The sequence below is a fragment of the Equus asinus genome, chromosome 5, assembly GCF_041296235.1.
Source record: "Equus asinus isolate D_3611 breed Donkey chromosome 5, EquAss-T2T_v2, whole genome shotgun sequence".
In the NCBI taxonomy this organism is placed as follows: domain Eukaryota; kingdom Metazoa; phylum Chordata; class Mammalia; order Perissodactyla; family Equidae; genus Equus; species Equus asinus.
In genome coordinates this window covers 13,666,869-13,685,797 of record NC_091794.1, presented here as the reverse complement: position 1 = coordinate 13,685,797, position 18,929 = coordinate 13,666,869, and the positions used below count along the sequence as shown (strand labels likewise).

Sequence of the window (18,929 nt, the reverse complement as noted above, 5' to 3'; positions counted from 1 at the left end):
CCAGAATCACTGTATTTTTCTTCTCTGTTCCAAATCTAGAGAAGAATTTTACAAATTAAGACGGACAAAAACCACAATTATAACCTTGATAGGTCTCGGACTCCTCATCTAGAAAAGGAAGAATCTGGACTAGCAAAGTGGTTTCAAACTGTTCTCCAGGTCCAATTCTAGTAACGTTGACTGAAAGAGTGAGGAGTGGGTGGGGAGAAAGCACTATAATACAATTTCAAAGTACAGGGCTTAGAACTTCTGAGCAGTTTCACTTTTATACATGTAAAATTGTTGAAGGGGGAAGAGGAAGTGGAAGAGGACGGGGTCTGAATGTTGCCAGACTAGACGTCTCGAGTCGTTTTCAGCACAGTTTGTCCTTGTACATTCTGGACAAAAGATGGTCAAAGCTAGACTCCCAAAATTTATACTATAATCTAACCACGCTACTCTCTTCCACCAAAATTTCCATAAAAATCTTCTCAGCAGTAAACATTTACTGTTCTTTGAATCTGGTTAAATTCTTCAATACAGCAAGCAATCTCAAAAAAAGAAAATTTTAGGTTACTTTTTTCCACTGACTCCAAGATGCAGATTTTTTCCACATCTCTAAAATTGGGGTACAGGTGGCCTGTGCATATGCAAACTTGGTTATAATTCCTGACAGCATGGCTGATGGTGTGGAGCCTATGATATGAGCTTTAACACAACAAGAACTGTATGTTCCACTAATTCCTTCTGGTAAGATCAGGAAAGCACCAAAATGGAAACTTGCAGGCTGGATATTAGAGGCTTGTAAAAAAAAAAAAAAAATCTCAGAGATGATGGTCTTTTGTGTATTAAAGGGTTAACACAGAAACCATAAACTGCTATCCTTGAAAAGGCCTTTCTGCAAGGATGGGCTTTGGCTGCTGGTGAGGAACTCAGATTTTGGGAAAGTTCCCATCATTAATTGATAATAGTGGCTCACTGTGCCTAAACTGTTTGTATAAACACTATGGTTTATGATGAACATCTACTTTCCTTCTGGGAATCTGGAATTTGCATATGTGCTAGGGAGGGAGTGCCTATGTAATCAGGTGATCAGTGTCCAATAAAATTCTATGCACTGAGTCTCTAATGAGCTTCCACGGTTGGCAACATTTCATCCATATTGTTGCAAGTCATTCTTGGGGGAATTAAGAGTACCCTATTAACTCAACTGGGACTCTGTTTTCCCCAGACTTTGCATTATGCCCCTTTGCTGTCTGTGGGAACTTTTGCTATAATATCATAGCCTTGAGTACAACTATATGCCGAGTCCTGTGAGTCTTACTTCTTAGAGAATTACTGAATCTAACAGTGTTCTTGGGGACCCTATAACACATCTTTGAAGAAAGACAGCATCGAAAAGCTGTTCATGGCACGGAGGCAAAAATCAATACAAAGTAGGACTCTGAATGTGAAGCAGCAACAGGAATACGTTAAACAGATTTTCCACTTATACTGTGCTTTTCATGCATGCATACAAGTTATGATGATTTTAAAAAACTATGCCTATAAATATTGATAAGTATGAAATAAAAGCCCAATAAGTAGAAGCAATACACACAAAATAAAAATTCTAAGTGATAGAAAAGTACTGTCATAGTTTCTTTTTTAATTCCTTAATGGTATATAAAATCATAATGTATCTCTTAATCAATAACTTCTTATTTTGATGAAATATAGTAATTATCAAAATTTGATAGCCTAAAGCAGTACATCAGCATCCTAAAAAATAAGTATTTCATATAAGTCAGATGTTAACGCAAGTTACAACACTCAAAAAAACAGATTAGAAGAGATATGAAAAGAATTACATATATTTTGTTTATTCCACATACTTTCTAGATATTTAAATCAAAATGTTTTATTTACATGAATCTATAATTCTCAAAGTTTCTAGAAAAGCATTAATAGAGACATTTTCCACTTCAATTAGCCTAAGAGATAAACAAAACACATAATACTTAGCTTCTAATCTTATGCAGGAACTCCTATTAAGTACCTTTATGCTATGCAGGTACACGTGTTATCGATTTATTGCCTCTCAATTCCAAATGCATCTTCCATACATGCTCTGTGATAAACGAAATTCCTTTAAGTACTTCCACTTAATGTGAACATGGTGTTAAACTTTCTCAGACGATGGTGCTAAAAGGATACTGCAGGAGGAAGAGGCTCTCCTGCCACATCCAGTGCAGATTAGCAGTTGGCAGTTTGGATGTGAGGACATTGGGTAGAGCCAGTGCAGGTGTAAGGATATCAGGTAGAACCAGCCCCAGCCATGAGCCCAGAACTCAGTCCCTCCACAGCTTTGTAGCCTCAGCCTGGCAACAACCATTCCTCAGTCCTCACAACACAGAAACCAGAGACCCCAGGCAGCTCAAATGTTCTCAAAAGTCTAATGCCCCCACGAGCACTAGAACTCCCACTAAACACTCACCACCACCTGCACTCCCAGAAGATAACTTATTTCTTGCCTAATATCTCCAGACGAGTTCCAGCCTGCTCCACTATCAGGTGGGGTAAACTACACCTTCTCAACAAAGTCTGAGCCCCTTCCAAGTTTGTCCTCCCTTGGGTACACTCCCTCAGCTCTAGCATACCATAGAGTCTCCTTATACTGTATAGTTTTTCTCTTACTAAAGTTAATAATTCTTTAAGTTAAACTTTCCCTAATTAACCTATTGCATAGTTTTTGTCTCCTGAACAGACCCAAACTACTTTTGAATATAAACAGGGATTTATCTTGAAGTTATTAATAATAATATAGCACTCAAATCACAGATGTTAGAGCATTATTTAAGATTTTTATAATTCTGAAATGGAAGTACACAGGAAAATCTCCAATTCTACCCATGAAATTAAGCTCTTCTAGAAAGTAACAAGTGAAGCTAATGGGAAGCTACAGGAAACATTCATAACTGAATGTGTTTAAAAGCACAAAGAAATATAGTACCTAATATAACACGTGGCAATTAGAAAAAGCAATTCAAATGATCTCTCAACCCAATAAATGGTATCTACAAAAATCCAGAGCTAGCATCATACTTAATAGTGAAATTAAAAGCTTCCAAATTGATAAGAAATAAAACTATCTCTATTTACAGAATATGATATTATATATAGAAAATCTTAAGAGATTCATCCACAAAAACCATTAGAGTTAATAAAAGAGTTTATCAAATTATCAGGATATAAGACCAATACACAGAATTCAACTATATGTCAATAAATTAGCAATGAACAATTGAAAATGAAATTAAGAAAACAATTCTATTGACAATAGCATCATAAAGAAATAAGTATGAATAAACTTAATGAAGTACAAAAATTATCCTCGGTATATTATAAAACATTGAAAGAAATTAAAGAAAATCTAAAGTAAGGGGAAATCATCCCATGTTCATGCATCAGAATACTCAATACTGTTAAAATGACAATATTCCCCAAATTGATCTACAGATTCAACACAATCTCCAAATCCCAGGTGGCATCATTGGTGAAAATAACAAGTTCACTTTAAACTCATACAAATATTAAAGGGTTTAGGAATAACCAAACAAGAGAAAGAACAAAGTTGGAAGACTAACACTTCCAAATTTCAAGACTCTGCAAAACTACAGTAATAAAAAATATGTGGCTAAACTACAGTAACCAAAACTGTGTGAAACTAGCGTAAGATAGACATATAGATCAATGGAACAGTACGGAGAGTTCAGTTATAAACCATCACATTTATGGTCAACTAATTTTCAACAAGGCTGCCAAGACAATTCAACGGGGGAGGAACAGTCTTTTCAACAAATGGTCTTAGGAAAACTGGGTATCAACATTTAAAAAAACGAGTTGTACTCCTTCCTCATAGCATGTGCAAAAATTAATTCAAAATAGATCATAAACCTAAATGTAAGAGCTAAAACTATAAGACCCCAAAAGAAAATACAGCAGCAAATTTTCACGAACTTATGTTAGGCAAAGCCTTCTTAGATATGGCACCAAAAGCAACAAAAGGATAAAAAAGAAATAAACTGGACTTCATTAAAATTAAAAACTTTTGTGCTAAAATGGACATGAAGAGAATGAAAATACAGCTACAGACAGAAAGGAAATATTATAGGTCATATATCTAAGGTATTTGTATCTAGACTATAAAAAGAACTTCTACAACTCAGTAAAAACACAAATAAAACAATTAAATAATGAGTAAAGGATCTGAATAGACATGTCTGGAAAGAAGATATATAAATGGCCGAGAAGCACATGAAAATTTGCTCAACATTATTAGCCATTAGGGAAATGCAAATCAAAACAACAATGACATACCACCTCACACCCAGCAGGATGGCTACAATCAAAAAGTCAGATAATAAGAAGTATTTGTAAGGATGTGGAGAAGCCTCCTATAATGCCAGTGGGAACGTATAACAGTACGGCCACTTTGGAAAACAAACTGCGAGTCCCTCAAAAGGTTACAACTACCATAAGACTCAGCAATTACACTCTTAGTTAAATACCCAAGTGAAGTAAAAAATACACGTCCACACAAAAAAACTTGTACATGAACGTACATGGCAACATTATTCATAATAGGCAAAAAGTGGAAATAATCCAAATGTCCACCAACTGAGGAACAGATAAATAAAACATGATATATCCACAAAACAGAATAGTTTGGCAATAAAAAGGAATGAAGTACTAACATATGTACAACATGGATGAACCTTGAAATCATTGTGCTAAATGAAATAAACCAGACATAAAAGACTACACATTTATTTGAAAGGTACAGAACAGGTAAATCTATAAAGACATGAAGTAAATTAATGGTTGCCTGGTATTGGGAGGAGTGAGGGGAAATGGGAGAATAATTACTTTTGTGGGGGTAGAAGTGGGGAAAATGTTTTAAAATTGACTGTAGTGATGGTTGCACAATTCTGTGAATATACTAAAAACCACTGAATTTTACACTTTAAGTCAGTGAAGGGTACAGTATGTGAGTTATATCAATAAAGCTGTTATATATTTCAAAAGAAAACAGAAAAATTTCAGGCAAAGAAACTCAGAGAATTTTAATGAACAGATTCATGAAAATAAATAATGAAAATAAAATAAAGAAAATAAAGAAAGAAAATACAAAGGATGCTCTTCAGGCAGAAGAAAAAGGATTCCAGATGGAAACTATAAGATGCAGAAAGAAATGAAGAACTACAGAAAAGGTAAATACACATAGGGAAAACTAAATGAACATTTATTGTATAAAACAATAATAATGTATTAAGGAATACACACACACACAAACACACTCGCATTAATGGCAGAATGGGGACAGAGCTGAAGGGTTTGATGGTCCATGCGTTGTCAGGGAAGAAATTATATATTTATTAATTTGTATTCGGTGTTTAATAAGTCAAGGATGTATTTTATAATTTCTAAGGTGGCCACTAAATAAATAGTAAAAGACTATAACACTAACAATTCAAAAAGGGGAAAAAATGGAATTAAAAATAACTAATACAAAGGAAAGTAACGAATCAATGAATAAAACAAAGAACATAGGGACAAGCAGAAAGCAAAATGTAAGATAGCGGATTCAAACAAATATGAAAGTGATTAAATTAATTATAGATAACTAAACGTCAAATAAAAGACAAACTTAGCAGGCTGGATTTAAAAATTACATGCTGCTTACAAGAGACACATCTTACATTTAAGGACACAGAAAGGTTGAAAGTGAAGGTTGGGAAAAAGATGAAATGCAAACACTAACCAAAATAAACCTAATGTAGCTATACTAAAGGCAGACAATTAGACTTTAAGGCAACAAGTACCACTAGAGATAGAGGGCTATTTAATAATGATAAAAGGGTCAAGTCCCAGAAAGATATACCAATTCCAAATTTGATTGTATCTCACAACCTAGCCTTAAAATGTACAGGGCAAAACTTCACACTTGGGGCCGCTCCTGTGGCCCAGTGGTTAAGCTCATGTGCTCTGCTTCTGCGGCCCGGGGTTTCACTGGTTCAGATCCTGGACGACGACATGGCACCGCTCAGCACGCCACGCTGAGGCGACATCCTACATAGCACAGCCAGAGGCACTCACAATTAGAAAAAACAACTATGTACTGGGAGGCTTTGGGGAGAAGAATTAAAAAAAAGATGACTGGCAACAGTTGTTGGCTCAGGTGCCAATCTTTAAAAAAAAACTTCACAGAATCAAAAGAAAAAACAGACAAGTCCACATCATAGTATATGACTTTAATACACCTCTCAGTTATTAACTGAAAAAGCAGGAAAAAAATCAGAAGAGATAAAGAAGATTTGAACAATGCAACCAACTTGACCTATGTGATATATATATAGAGAGAGAACAATTAACCCAAAAAGGGCAATGTACATTCTTTTTAAGTATACATGAATTATCAAAATTAACTGCATGCTGTATCCAAAAACTGAAATCAGACACAAGTTTTTTGACCCATGTAATTAAGCTAAAAATCCATAACTAAGGTAACTAAAATATTTCCATACATTTAGTTAAGTGATAAATTTCAAAATAATCCGAGAGTAAAAAAAGATTACATGGAAATTTAAGAATGTTGTGAACATTTATCTCATGCAATGCAGTTACACAATTAGAGGGAAATATATGGGCTTAAATGCATATATAAGAAAAAGAGAAAGGCTGAAAATCAATAATCTAACCATCACAAGAAACAGAAAATAAATAGGAAATAAACCCTCCAAAAAGAGTAGAAGAAAACATAGAACAGAAAATAATGAAATAGAAAACAAACATAAAATAGAGAGGATTAACAAGGAGTCAAAGGTGGGTTCTCCTGGCAAGACTAATCCAAAAACCAAAGACACAAAATATGAATATAAGGAATGAAAAGGGGGGGGAATCACTAGAGATCCTCCAGGCTTTGAAAAGGTAATAGGACATTAAGAACAAGTTGATGTCAATAGATTTGAAAGCATAAAATTGACAAATTCCTACAAAAGCATGATGTGCCAAAACTGACACAAGAAGAAAGAAAATCTAAATAGTACCATACTTATTAAAAAACAATCTGTAACTAAAAATTCTTTAGCAAAGAATTTTTTTTAAATACATAAAAAAAATACTCCAGGCCCAGATGGCTTTACATCTATGAATTCTACCAAACAGTTAAAGAAGAAAAATAGTACCAATCTTAAACTCTTGCACTGGATAGAAAAAGATGAAACATTTCTCAATTTTTTTTGTAAGTCCAGCATAACCTTGATACCAAAACTTGGCAAGAGCATTATAAGAAAGGAAAACTACAGGCAAATTTAATTGATAAACATAGATGGGGAAAAAATAAAGAAAACAACAGTCAACTGAATCCAGTGATATAATAAAGGAAATATTCATCAAAAATAAACTGGAATTACTCCAGAAACACAAAGATGGTTTAACATTTTTTAAAATGTAATTCACATTATAAAAAAATGAAAAAAAATCATATGATCATCTCAAAACTTAGATAAAATATTCGATAAAATTAAATACCATTCATACTAAAAATTCTTAGCAAAGCAGAAATAGAAACTTTCCTAATCTGATAAAAAAGAGTTCTATTAAAAAAAAAAAACTACAGCAAACATCACACTTAATTTTGAAATGCTGAACACTTTTTACCTCTGGGATCAGGAATGAGATAACAATGCCTGCAGTCACCACTTTAATTCAATATCATAGTGGAGGTCCTACCCAGTGAAATAAGCAAAGGAAAGAAAAGAAAAGCACAAGGATTGGAGAGAAAAAAGGCTTTCGTTATTCACAGATGGCATGACTGCATAGATGGAAAACTTTTTCAACAAAAACATGCAAAAAATAAACCAGCAATTTCACCACCAAAAGAGAGGTACAGTGATACTCATAGCAGTACTATTCATAAAAGCCTCAGAGTGAAAACAACCCAAATGTCCGCCCAACATTAAAACTGATAAATTATGGATCAGTCATAAAACAGAATGCTGCAAAGTGCTATAAAAAAAAAGAACAAGCTACTGTTTGTCACATGCAACAACATGGATGAATTTCACAATATCAGCAAAGACGTACTAGGTAAAGATCAAAAACAGGTAAAACTAATTTATGATGCTAGAAGTCAGAATTGCAGTTATTAGTGAGGAAGAGAGAAGGATTTGTGATTGGAAGGAGTGTAAGAGGGGCTTCTGGAGTGCTGGTAAAGATTTCCGTGACGGTTCATGGATATGCTCATTTAATAATAGTTCATGCGACTGCACACTACTGCACACAAACTTTTGTGTGCATATACGTCAATAAAAAATTTCAGTATTTCATGAATATATATCGCAAGTCTTGTTCAAACCAGCTCATACCTCACATCTTCAAATGCTGTATTTACCTGGCACTTTGAGTTACATTAAGCCTCAAATCTCACAGTCAACAGTCAAAACCAAAATCATTATCCCTTTGTTATGAGTTGAGTTGTGTCCCCCTTAAAAGACATGTTGAAGCCCTAACTCTAAGCACCTGTGAACTTATTTGGAAATATGGTCTTTGCAGATATAATTAAGATCTGAGTTAAGATGAAGTTATTCTGGAGTTGGGTGGCCTTAATCCTATATGACTGCTGTCCTTATAAGATGATGAACATGTCATGACAAACACACAGGGAGAACATCATGTGATGACAGAGGCAAAGATGGGAGTGATGCAGCTGCAATCCAAGGACTGCCATGGATTGACGGCCACCACCAGAAGCTAGGATAAGGCAAAGAAGGATTCTACCCAGAGTCTCAGAGGTAGCATGGTCCTGCTGACACCTTGATTTCAGACTTCTGGGTTCCAGAACTATGAGAGAGAAATTTCCGTTGTTGTGTAAGCCACCCGGCTTTTGGTATCTTGTTATGGTAGCCCTAGGAAATTAATACACCCTTCATGTGATAACTAATTCTTACCTAAACCTCATGTTCAGCAGTATTTACACTATTCTCCCATCTGTCTAATGCAAAAACTCCAAATACACTCATTTTCCCCACTCCTCATATCCTGGGATCAAGAGGTATTATTTTGCCTTTCAATTATCTCATTTTCAAACTTTTCCCTTTCATTTTTACCATTACCATCCTAATTCAGGCTTTTATAACTCTACATCTAGACTATCCTGCTTATGATAAATCAGTAGTTCCTAAATACTACTTTCTCTATATCATTTCTCTCTTCCCAAACTTCCTATAACACGCTATTACATCATATTCAAAGACATTCCATAGTTTGGCACTATGCTATTTCTTTCAATACATAAATACAACTGGTCCCCAAAAACACACTTTATTCTTTTATCAGATAGTTTTTCACAGTACTTAGGATAACTCTGGCAGACACAGCGCTCAATTAAATACTAACCACCACCAATATAAACCTTATTACTACCTCCACACCATCATTCATATTTTACAAGTTCATCTTATGCCTTCAATACTGATCCATCATTTTATTCATTCTTAGTTGATATCTTACCCCATTTTTGCCCAAAGGTTCTACTAGTGAGTCTCAACATCACCCTACATTCATTTATTCTGAAAATATAACACTTAAATCACTAAAGATCAAAGCCTCTCCATAACTTCCCCTCTTATACATGGAAGTATCTCTATATCTTCACCTATCATTTTCTTTTTCTCTGTCCAGTAAAAGAGCCTCTCAGCTCTTCCAAGACTAGCTCTCAGCTGTGTTTTTAATGTTTCTACTTACTTTCTGTTCCTGGACCTTGCCATATCAACGTGCTTCTCCCACTCCTCTCTCAAAGACAGAGAAGTCTCACCACAAAAATTTTTTGAAAAGCTTTTCTCCAACTTTCTTTAGTGGACACCCAGGGAAAATATATCCTCTTGGGCGACAACAATAATATCCATTTTCTAAGAGCAGCAATGCCAGTGTAAGAGGCAAAGCTATAATACCCAGTCTCAACAGGCAGCAAGCAATGACCTTGACAGACTGCCCTTTGACATTATCTTGGCTTTGGTTCTGGATATGGTTCCAGATGCCTACCCTTCTTTGGTTCTTGATTTTTACCTGAACCACCCAATATCCTTCAGTAAGCTTTGTTTTAACCAAAGTTAAGTTTCTGATGTTTGTAATTAAGTACCTTGATGGATGTCTTAGCTCAGGCTGTTATGGTGGCTTAAACAACAAACATTTATTTCCCACAGTTTTAAAGGATAGGAAGTCCAAGATCAGGGTGCTAGCATGGTCAGGTTCTGGTGAGAACTCTTCCTGGCTTGCAGATGGCAGCCTTCTGGCTGTGTGCTCAACATGGTGGAGAGAGGAAGCTCTGGTGTCACTTCCTCTTCTTATAAAGGCACTAACCCCATCAAGGGGGTTCCAATCTCATGACCTCATCTAAATCTAATTACCTCCCAAAGAACCCTTTTTAATACCATCACATTGAGAGTTAGGACTTCAACATACAGATTGTGGCACGGCACAAACACTCAGTCTATAACAACTGATACATTATTCTTTCCCTTCAAATTAATCTCTCATCTTTCTCTCTCTCATCTTACCCAAGAGTAGGCTCTACCCTACTACTTCTTCACTATCCCCTCATTTGTAAATTTGTTGGAATTTGACTTCTTTCTCCTAACAACTTTTACCAAATTACTGAGTCATCAAGGCACTCCTCTTCACTACTAAATGTAGTGGTCTCTTTACCAAGATTTTTTCCCCAGATTCTCTCTTCCCTTCTTCCCACCCTCTTATCCAATCAAAATGCCTCAACTTTGAAAATTTTTCCCAGTCCCCTTTCCACTTCCCCTTCCTCCCTCCTTCTTTCTCTCCTTCCCATCTGCCTCCTATCTCTCTCAAACAGCTCATCTAATTCAAATACCTAAATCCTCCTAATTCCCAATTCCAAATCTTATCCCCTACTTTCTCATAACAAATTTCCAACCATAAATCTAAAATATGCCCCAGAAGCACTGCAATTAAAATATCTCCAAAAAGTTACTGAATTGATTTATCAATCCTTTTACTGTCCTTTCCTAGTCATTTAACAGAGAAACATAAGTTCATATCCAATCTTCCTTCCCCACCCACAATAATATTCAAATACCATGTAATCTCCTTCTCAGATCCAACCCTCTCTTCAAATTCTTCTGCCAAATTGCCATTTATCTCCACAATCCACTCTTCCCATGGATGACTGCAATGGTTTTCCCTTTTGCTTGTTTCTCATATCTCCAATATATCTTTTACACTGCTGTCAGAGCTATACAATATTCTCAAATCACAGACTCACTAGTTACCTGCCTTCAAAAGCTCCTCACTGCCTACCACACACAGTGTAATCTCAGCATCAGCAAAGTATTTAAAAATCCATGAGTTCCTTCCATAAAGCTCATGCTTAAACCATTTGGGAACATTAATTCCTTCCACAGAGTCCTTAGGTCAGTGATCTTTTCAGCCTGGAATGCCTTCTTTGTCATTGACCTTCCCTCATAAGTGGAAATCTAAACTCTTCCTTCAAGGTTCAGCTAGAAAATTAGGTCCTGTGTCAAGTCTTCCTCCATTCCCAGTTAAAGTGCTCCTTCTTCTATAATCCCACAACTTTGTCTATATTTCTAAGACAATTCATTTCCCTTGCATTATTGTTAGTTGTATTTGTAAAGCACTTTATTGCAGTTTAATTAGTACTTCACTTCATTTTCACAGCAACTCTGTAAAAGAAGTATTATTTAGCCAACTGTATAGGAAACAAAACAGGCAGAGAGGTTAAGAAACTGGGTTTAGAACAAACACACATATACACAATTTTCTAATTTCAATCTCCTAACAATTAAATTGTACATTTCTTAAGGGCAAAGACTCCACGGGGCCGAGCACAGTCCCTTCTGTACAACAGAGGCTTTGTGTTTTAATAAACATTTTCTTCTCTTTTGCAATAACCCTGTTTTACCTATCTGAACTCTAATCTATTCTTTAAGACATAGCTCAAAAGTTTCACCTCTTCTAATTAGCTCTCCTTGATTCTTCCAGGCCTCACTGATTTTTACAGGCTGAATCATATCACTTGGTATGTTGTTACAAATATCTTTTTTTACGTATATATTCTAACATGCAGCTAGTCTTACTAATGGGTTTATAAGCTTGGGAGCAGCCACCATGTCTTTTTCCACTGTGGTACCTTCAATACTACCTAGCACTTGGTTGGCTGCTTCAAGTTCAGCAAATCAGAGAGGATGTTGGGTCTTTCTCCCCCAGTTTTAGGGTCCACAGCAATAAACCCATAGACATCATCAAAGACATGAAAAATACACTATGTAGAGGGAACGTGTTTCCTGATTGACACTCAATAGTCCCCAATCTATCCCCTGCTTCAATTTCTAAGCGTTTTATTTTTTGCATTACAAGGATAGATCAACTGTTACGACTAATAAAACACTACCATATTTTAACAATAAATAGTACTCAACCCATTCCTGAAATTTAACACTCACAGGTCAAGGAAGTATTTTAATCATCTGATGGGAAAAAAAATCTAGAGTAACTATTTTAGAAGACGGTAGAGGGCAGCAAAGCAACAGTAGTATCCTCAAAGACAAATGTGTTATTTCTCTTAGGGAACTTCAGATTTGCTTTTATATTTTAACAGATGCTGTTAGGATTAAAGCTTTTAGAAGACAAGAGACTTTTGGGCACGCTATATACAAATTTCACCAGCTACTTATATATTCAAACATTTTCACTATCAGTTATAAAAATAATAAAAGTATTAAGGCTCAGATTCTTTCATATACAAATGGAAAAATAAGTTTGATAAACAATGCATGGCTTCAAAATAGCCACCGTAATTGCTGACTCTTACTAATCTAGAAGTTGAAAACATTTTCTCATTGAAAAGTGTAAAAATAATCTACTTAAATACAGAAAAGAATGTCAACAGTCTAATTCAACACTCATTTCTTGCTAAGAAAGAATAGACGCTTTCATTAGTATTACTAATTCTAGTGTTGATATGTCTTCTTTTTGTTATTCAAAATCAGTCAGTCAACTGTAAGGGCTATCCTAGCTTTAAAAGAAAAAATAATAAATCTTTTGACATTTTACTCGAATACAACAAACAGAAGATAACAACTTGAAAGAGAATAGGAGTTCCTTACTGTTATTTCAATATTAAAGTTCATTCAGGTTTTAATACGAACTAGGCAAATGAAACTATCATCAAAATAATTACATGTTTATAATCTCAGAATTGCTTATAGGAATAAGGAAACTACTATAAAAGTTGATATTCAATATAACTGCAGTATTTGCATATGTTCCCCAAGGATGTTATGTTGGTAGTAATTTTTCACCTCTTTTAACAAGCAGAAATCAGAGATTTAGAGTAGATGCTACAGCCATGAACACATGCACAGCAGACTCATGGTTTAGTGAAAAATGCTATGGTGTTCTAGCCCTGTGTCCTTAATGAGGACGGAACTTCTACCTATGTACCTTCTCCCACTTGAATCTCTTCAACTAAAAAATAAATATAAAAAAATTAAGAAGTTTTTAAATTTTGCATTTAAAATACCGGAACCGGGGTAATCTCTAGGCAGTTTAAAAACTAGATAGTTTACTGTCTTAGTATTAAATTGAACTTACAACCATGAATGATTACTTCTAATCTAAATCAAATTAGAAGGGAGTCTGGAGTTCACGGTGACAGGACACTTGTGAAATGAATCTTAATCTAGCCCACAGTATATATGACTAAATTAGAAATCATACAAATTTGTTTCAAAAGTGGTGGCCTAAGATGTTTTAGTAACGACAACCTTGTCTATCACCGATAACTCACAAAAATTGTTACTACATGAAACTGATCTTACCACAGTATATCAATGCTAACGTTTCATTGATAATTTTGTTTTTTGTCTGAATTGAAGCCATTAGAAGGGTCAAGCACACTCTTAATTATATACAATGTTTTCAAAGGCTGAGTTGGAGTCCTAGCCGAGTGTATCTATTTTTATATTGGCCTCTTGGTTTTTTTCATGCCTTCTCAATAACACCAGTGACATATTTCCATTACAAAATTTACCAAACTTACAAAAAATCTTAAATTTACGCACTTTGTTCCTAAAACTCAAACCCAGAATGAGATGTGTTTTACATAAAGTGAGGTACTTCCCAAAGAAGCTGCTTAAACTACACATATCTTGGGGTGACTGATACATAGCCTAGTCTGCAATACCAAAGAGGAAGAACTGTATTCCTCCTAGAAAGTCAATTTTGCAAATACCTCAGATTCAAAATGATTAAGACAATGGGGAATAAAGAGACAGAACTAAAGACAGCAAAAATAATTTTAAGAAAAACCAGTGAAGAACTATCTCATCAAACAACATTTTTAAAACTGTCAACCTACTCTAGTTTATTAAATATACCTATTTATTTAATATATTTATTTTCCCCTATTTTGGAAGGCAGAAATAGGAATAATGTCAAGATAGAAATAATACCAAGTATACAAATGTCTCTAAGGATATATTTCCTATAGTATGTTCTGCACAACATAGCCTCTGCAATATAACAGGTATTACACAAAGAAGCATTTAATTAGTTAGTGAAACAGGATATTTTACTTCAGAATTTCTTAGACCACTAATAAAACTAATATACATAGTGACTTTCCATGAGGGGGTTATATGGTTAGTTTTTTCCCCTTCGTAAATGTATTCAACCATGGTACTTTCTTCAAAAAACAAATTTTCTGAGACTGGTCTTCCATTGAACCACTTTGGCAAACTGCTCTAAACCTAAAAACACAAAAATGAATAGAATTTGCATGTTTTTCCCACTAATGACTACATGTCACATTGTTAAACACAGACAAGGGTAGGCTTCCAGGGACGAAGGATTTGAAAGATATCTATGAACAGACAGTAAATGAAGTCAAACTCAGAAAAGTTTTAGTATTTATTTATTACAGCTATTATTCTATTTTATTATTTTATTACAATCTGGAAGACAAAATCATAAACCCAGTATTTCTTGATATTATTTTATGGTATAGCAAATTTGGTCAATTCCTTAAATAGTTATTAATGGGGGTGGGGAAGGAAAGCCAATGTTAAAATCTATATATCTTTAAAAATAATTTGTGTTTATTCTGTGATACATGCTATGATACATACAATGAAGCCTGAGGCAAGGTCTTTACCGCAAAGAGCACACATCACGAAAAAACTAATAATTAAATACTAAATAACAAATATAAAGAGTAATTACTTTAGAAAGAAGAAAAGCTCACTCACTGTATGCAAGAAATGGTGAGGGAGGGCTTCAAAGAGAAAATTAATCTTAAACTGGGCACTTCAGATTTGGACTAGGTAGGAAGGAAAAGTAATGTCATTTTAGGCCTTATGAGTAAGGACCAGAGAAGGGCAGAAGCTATCAGAGACAATGACTAGCTTAGACCTGCATTGTCCAATATGGCAGCCACCAGCCCCACTTGACTACTGAGCACATGAAATATAGCTAGTACAAATAACCATATGTAAGTGTAAAACACATACACCAGATTTTGAAGACTTACTAACTAAAAAAGAAAATGTAAAATAGTTCATTAATATCAATTGCATGCTGAAATTATAATATTTTGGATACACTGTGTTGAAGTAAAATATGCTAAGATTAATTTCACTTCTTTTATTACTTTTTTAATGTGACATCAGGTAACTTAAAATTATGTTAATGGCTCACACCATATTTCTATTGGACAATGCTGGTTTAGACTAAATTTGATTTTGCTGCTAAGCTCTTGAACTAAAAATGCTGTAATAAATAGCACCTGTCAAGGAAAGAAAGCCTGATCTGAAGATGTCTCTCAAAACACAATGCCCCAATCTCAAGGCTCCACCCCCCACTCCTGTTTCAAAAACTGTTGATCCAGTAAGTCCACAGTGGGGTGTGGAATGTTGTTTTGACAAAGATTCTCTGGTAACTAGGATCTGAATCTACCACACACCCTACTTTCCTGATCCTGGCCAACTGAGAATAATGATTTATAGCCCCTCCCCGCTTCTAAATTTTATTTCTTCTGAAGAAACCTAGGCTGAGAAACTAAAGAGCCTCTACTGTGTACAACAGCAACCTATTTAAAATAAGAACACGTATGATTTTTTTTAACCATTAAAGTTAAAGAAAATGAAGTAAAGTTAACAAAAAAAAGAAAAACTATTATAACCTCTCCTATCTACAGAGTCACATGTATAATTTACTATCTTATACCTACAAAATAACAATCTGAAGTGTTGAAAAGCAGACTGTTAATTCTTAGCCACTTAATCCAGTTACGAGCTGGTATGTTTTTACAGAAGCCTCAAATTCCAGTTTATGAATATCTACTCACAAAGCAACAGTTCTTTCCTACTCAACAAGCAGAATGAATGTCAGGCAGTCAACAGACAGGTGAAAAAACAATCTCCCTGGAGGCTATATTAAAGAGCATGTGTAAAATTCACAATTTAAGTACGCAGTACAATATCCTTTCTAAAACCACTATGGTACCTACAATATGGCTGTATCTAAACTCAGAGGAGGAGGCTCTCACTAAAATTTTAAATTAATGACGTACGCTATAACAAGTGAGTCATTTAGGAAAAAAAGCTCATCCTTGATAAAGATTCACAACAAATTTTATGTAAATAAATGATTAAACTATTTCAGAGCCTATTGTAAATAAAAATCATAAGTTTTATGAAATTCAGGAAAAGATACAGGTTTAAGACTTTACGGACAATTTTAGGTAAACATATAAAAGGTAATCAAAAGAATGACATTAATGGCACTTAGACTTTTGGATCTGAGTGCTTGGCACACAAAATCATCTTTAGTATTCATTCCATTACTGACTTAAGGGTTATTTGATTTTATCCTACAAGTACATATTAATAGCCATTATTAATTGAAGGCCATATCTTTTGCAAATCATATAGTCCTCACTGTCAATTTTTACAAGGACTTAGAGAATATGGTATAGCAATATATTATTTATTCGCTAATTTTTAAGGGGTAAATTACCGAATATCAAAATACTCTATTTTTTAACAAGGGTATCACAGCCAGCTTCTCTTCAAATAATCTCAAAAAGTAGGTAATAAGCCATAAGTTTTATTTCTTAACTATACAGATGCAAAATGTGCATCAGAGTTGTTGAATCACTAAACTAAATACATATAAATACATGTAAGCAGAAGGGAGATAAACAAGCTAAGACAATAAATAGACACACACACCACAAATATATAATTGCCCAGCTTTTTCCAATTCCTATTTCTGATGCTGTAGCTAAATGCAAGAAAGGATGATTTGATATTTTTGGCTTGCTTTTAAATCTGGTTCACTTTCCAATCATATCTGTTTAGGATGCAGAAGATTCATATGAGCAATATATTATAGGCCCCAACCTGATACTATGAGTAACTTGATAAAGTAGAAGCAAAATTGTGACTCCCCTCTCCAATTCCATATTTTCAATATAATCACTAGTGTTCTAAGCGACCTTATGGCACTGCCAAGTCCTAAAATGCATTTTACTTTATTAAGAGAAGATTCAACTAGGTCCTATACAATTACACAATTGAGTTAATTTCACTGTATCCTAATATCCTGAAAACTAGTCATCTGTATATTTAGCTGAAGTAAATTTAACAAATATTTAAAGAGTACTGACTGGGCTATAGACTCAAACTTGAAAATTCAATTATTCAAGACATCAGGGTAGAATTTAAGAATGATGAATACAAGGCTGGTTGATTTATAATGTGTAATATAACAAATGCTAACATTTGAACATTTACTATATTCCATGCACTCTGCTACATGTTTATATTTTATTCTTTCATTTAATCCTCACAAGAACTCTATAGGCAAGATGATAATATTGTCTGTTTTTTAAAAGATGAGAACCTTTAAGTTTGCTCACCAACACCACACAACTAGTTAAGTGGCAGTCTTTTCAGAATCAAACGGTAAACGGCAGAGAGAGAGAGAACACACTTGTACTACCTACCACAACGTCTAATCTCAATAAGATCTGACTCAATTCCTATTTTAAAAAGTAATTTTTTTTCTCAGTTCACATTCACATCTTTACCTTACAGGTTATGCATCCCTCTTTGGGGCAACCCACAGTACCTCAAGCAGATGTCTATCATAAACACCAAACTGTCCTATAGTCATCTATTGCCTTTATGTCTAGCACAATGCTGTAAGCTCCTTGAAGCCAGGACTCTGCCTTATTTACATTTCATGTCCCAAAGTGCCTATCCAGTAGTAGGGATAAAGTACTGACAGTGCTGTCGAAGATTCAATATCATACTAGCTCTTCTTTCCTATCATCTTCTAAACATCCATCTTAAGACAAAAACCTTGCTGAAAAAATGGAAAGAGTTGTAGAATCCCAGATTCAAACAGGAACTTGCACAGGTCAAATAGTCTATCTTCTCTTACATCAATACCACATTCCTGCTAATACGCTCTACTTCAAGAAAAACGATGACAGGAAAAGTGAGATAAATCTGATCACTTACGAATTGATTATTGCCATCATAAAGAAATATGGAATCCCAGAATTAAAAAAAGTTTATCAAGTCACATGGTATTGTAAATCTAGTCCCCCTGACCTTTATACCTAGGGATTTCTTAGACTTTTTTAAAAAAACTGACCTGGAAAATTCTCATTTTAAAAGTTCTGTTCTTCAAATAAGGCAGATAACATACACCCTCAAAACAGCAAATCTTATGTAATTTTTTTATAGCTTTCAGAATATCAAGTCTACCTGTTGCGAGGGGTTTTTTTTAACAGTCAAATTAACATGATATAAAAATTATCCAGTGCTAACAGATGATATTGTAGAAGTGGAGCA

At 34.5% G+C, this 18,929-nt stretch overlaps 1 protein-coding gene across 2 annotated transcripts in view; it reads right to left on the bottom strand.

The window, feature by feature from the left end:
* The window catches only part of NECTIN3 (nectin cell adhesion molecule 3), a 130,902-nt gene that overhangs the window by 109,016 nt on the left and 2,957 nt on the right, over nucleotides 1–18,929 (bottom strand). The gene's annotated exons all lie outside the window — the stretch shown is intronic.